Genomic DNA, 4,335 nt, shown 5'->3' on the forward strand with positions numbered 1-4,335 from the left:
TGCACTAAAAACCATGCAGAATATCAGTCCCTGAGCATAGAGCCTGCCCTGAAATGTAATGTACATGCCCAGCAACACTGCATTGGAGAAAGCGGATTCTCCCTCTGCCAGCAGCCATCACTTGTAAATAGATTCTTGGCTCTGGGCTAGGACTTTGTACTACTTCCCCTCTGGATTTGGAGGTCTGTTCCTACCTGACCAAGCAAGCAGACCTATGGCTTTGGGTCCTGAACTCTGATGAGATGCTTCTTAGCCTCTGTGTCCATTCACCCAAGCTGCCATAATTAAACACTATAGACTTGAATGGCTTAAACAGGAAGACTTTGTATCTCAAGACTCTGAACGCTAGAAATGCAAGGCCACAGGCCAGCAGTGTCTAGAGCAGATCCCTTTCCTAGCTAGCACATTGCTAGCCTCTTGCTGTGTTCACACATAGAAAGGAAAAGGCTTTTGGGTAACTCTTCATATAAGGGCACTAATCATATTTGATTTATCCTAGCCTTAGGCCACATTTAACGTGAATTCTTCCTAAAATGCCCATTTCTAGCTATGGCTACACTGGGAGTTAGGAATTTTAGGGGAATGTAAACAGCAGTCAATAACATTTTTTAACAAAAACATGAAGACATGGATTCTCTTTCAACTTCTGTCCCTCCAACTCTTGCCTTGGGGAAATTCATGCCTTCAGTGCTGGATTCCTATTGATCCTGACACAAACCACCACTGGTTGAAAACAACACAAACTCAGTACTTCTTAGTTCTAAAGTCAGAAACCAAACACAATCTCACTGAGTGAAAATCAGAGTTCCAAGTTAAACTCTAGCTCCAAGGCTCTGTATCCTTGCCTTCTCCAGCATCTAGAAGCTGCCCATGCTCCTCAACCTCAAGTCCCACAACGTTGATGCAATGGCTCCCATGGGCCTATCTCCCTAACTCTGGGCTCCAACCACTCTCTTAGAAAGCCTTGTGAGTTACATTGGACCCACTCTAAGATTGGTCCAATCTTTTCTAATCTCAAGGTCTTCCATTGCACTGTCAATCCAACATTCTTTTTTCCATGTAAGATGAGTAAGTCACGAGTTTTTGGAGATGAGGATGTAGATGTCCATCTTTTCTTACTTGGTCTACTGTGCCTCAGTTTCCCTACTTATACAATGAGGATGACAGTGCTCTCTCTCTCTAGGGAGGTCTTAGGATGTTACTGAGTGCCCAGCACCATACCTGGCACAGAGGCTGTACGTAAAGAATGCACGGGCAGGTACTTCCTGCCCTTCTTCTGTGCTTTGAGTGCATCTGGGGTCACCAAGGCCCAACCCTTGCATTAATGGTGACTCAAAACACACTGCTGAAAGAACATGTCCAATGGCAATGGATGGCTCTGACCCCAGATGCTGCAGAAGGACTCTGCTCACCCATCTGGTGGCTTCTGGGCAGCAACAGAGACTGAGAGTAGAAACATGGAATACTCAGTGCTGAGACACAAAATCCACATTGTTTTTGTTAGGAAAGTTGCACAGAAAGTCATTCCATCTACATCTCCCACACTGGAACCACTCTCTCAGGTTGTCTTGGATGAAGACCCATTCTAGCCTCCTAGCCTTCCTGGGGCAGAAGTGAAGCCATCTACAAGAGATCACAACAGCCTGAGTCCCATATCCCTGTGGAAGCCCCAAGTCCTGTGTCCCTGAGAAGCTGACTCCGCACCACTGTCTGGGCTGAATGATAGACCAGGGTGACAGGAGCTGAGCAGCAACAGTTAAGTCAAAGCACACAGTGGGAAAGGCCTCTGGCCTTATTTTCTTCCCCATGTTACAAATGACTTAAGAACATTTATACCCAAACAGTAGGAAGCGTGTGGTACACAGCTGGTAGCTAATAAAGTCAGGAGACAGTTTTTGAACACCTTAGATCTCAGCTTTATAGATGCCCCTTGCCCCAAGAGCTGAGAGAAAGACAGTAGTACCCAGGCTCCTACAGCTCCGAGTCCCAGGGGAGTCGGCCATTGTCCATGCCTTATTTCTCTCCAGCACCAGACATGCCAGGCTGGGACCCCTTGCCCAGTCCCTGAAGTGTAGGATGTTGTTTTTCTAACTTCTGGTCTAGATCTCAGGAATAAGGCCAGAGCCTGGGGCTGCTCCAAGCTTAGAGGGTTGTGTCTGCTCTCAAATGAAGATTTGAAATTCAATTGCTTTTATGTAGTGGGCATGGTCTTCAGATTCGGCCTTACTCCAGAGGCTGGGGCAAACTCACAAACTGTTTAAGTGACAAGGTAGACAAGTTGTTCAATGCTCACCTCTCTGACCAAGTGGTTTGACTGAGAGGCCACAGAATGGCAACAGAAAAGTCTTGGAGGCACCTCCAGGACTGGGTCAAATACAACACATGCTCGATGCCTAAAAGTTGTTCTGAGGCTAGACTTGGAGACCAGAGACGCAAAGAAGAGGCTTATGTGGAATCTATGGAGTCCAAGAACTGTAAAGCAAGATTTGAGAGCTTAGTATAGCAGGAAGCTCACGCTGGTCACACTGATTACACCACAACCCACACGGCACAAAGGCAAAGCCTCCCTCACTGGTGTTCTATTTCCTGCAGTGGGATTGGATGATGCTGCCTCAGGGATGGAGTCAAGGCCAGTCTTTGATGCCTTCGTCACCAGGTCAGAAAGGTTCTAAACCTGCAGGAGAAAGGCAAAAACTATATGAGAGGGCCAGAGCCACTCTTGTGTGAAAAGGGAAGGAATATCTGAGAACTCATGCGTAGACTCAACCATCCCACCAGAGAAGCCAAGCCTCACAGCAGGTCTGGCCAGAAAGCAAGGCAAAAGCTGTGGGAATTTGTTCTGCGCTGACCCAAAGGCCAGCTCTGCTTTCCTTATGTAGGCACAGGCAATGGGCTGCATATCCTCTGATGTCTAAGCTGGACATTCTTGCTCCGGGTGGGGTTGGACATCATCTGATCCCTAGCTATCCTCTAGCCTGGCCCAGGAGCCTAGTAAACAGTATGGCACCAAGAGATGATTTGGCACTACTAGTGGGATTCAGAGATATTAGGGCTGCATTTATTTGCAGAGATGTAGGGAAGGCGTGGTGAGCCTTGTTCTTTCTCATGCTATCCTATCTTAAGCCCAGGAGAAAGTGTCATTCTCTTTCTGGTGGCATCTATAAACCAGCCTAAAATACAACAATAAGCACAAGAAACCATAACCAGTTCCTCATCACCCTCATCTGGTGCCTTTGTCACCTATTCATTGACTGCTTTGATATGGCAGATGCCTGATGCATTTGGATGCTCTCTCTTGGAGGATAAGCTGTGTCAGGACCACAGGTTCTCTTTCTGGAGTGATGGGCAGTCTCCATGGGCCAGGATGGAAACACTGAGGGCTTTTTTCTGTAACTTCCCTTGGTGGAGAGTTAGGCTGCAGGACAGAGGCCCTTTGGCCAAAATCCTGTGAGAACAGAGATGGAGACACGTCCCATCTCACTATTCCCCAGGACCTAGGGATGAGGACAGAGAGTAAGAAGTCAGGTCATCAACACTATACCTGTAGAAAGTTCTAGCAATGACAATTAGCAATGACAGTTCAAATGGCTAACATGCTCTGTGCTGATAGATTTATATGTGGAGGCTAAGGGGCCAGTGGGTGGAATTCATGGGGTCTGTGAACTTGGGTGGAAAAAGTTACATGCTTAGTTTCACTGCCCATGCACTGAGATTTAGCTGCATTTACGGATGCAGGGAATGGAGCTCAGACATTCCAGGAGCACCCATGATCTGTCACCTGTCGAAATCAAAGTCCTCTTTCTTATCATAGTGTATGTGTTAAAATATTCCACATTCCTGCTTCAGCTCATCACCATTCTGGAATAAGAGTACTTGTTAGACCTGCTATTACCTTGTATGTTAACACACACTTGTACTGCAACACCTGGACTTGGAAGATATAAAACAAACACATATCTTTTGTATTTGAATAGATGTGGTCTCCTCTATAACCCCATGCATTATGTCTCATGCATTTTACACTGTTGCTCTGGGGAGGGGTTCCAAAGTTTGACCCAACTCTCTTAACACAGTGACAAGCGTCAGAGTCTGGAGAGATTGCTGGGCAGTTGAGAATTAGAGTCTGCTTGCTTTGTCAACATCACTACGCATAATCTTCCCAACTAGCCAATGTGCTAGGGTAGTGCTTGAAGGACCTGGGTAGACCTGTAAACATGTCGTTGTGGTATAACTTGCCATACTGAATTTCCCATACTCATGGAAGTCCAGAATGCCTTTGGCCCAGGTCAGCTGATCTGAGGTAGGGTTGAATGAGATCTCATCCCTGACTCTCTG

Source organism: Apodemus sylvaticus, chromosome 6 (genome assembly GCF_947179515.1).
Source record: "Apodemus sylvaticus chromosome 6, mApoSyl1.1, whole genome shotgun sequence".
Classification (NCBI taxonomy): Eukaryota; Metazoa; Chordata; class Mammalia; order Rodentia; family Muridae; genus Apodemus; species Apodemus sylvaticus.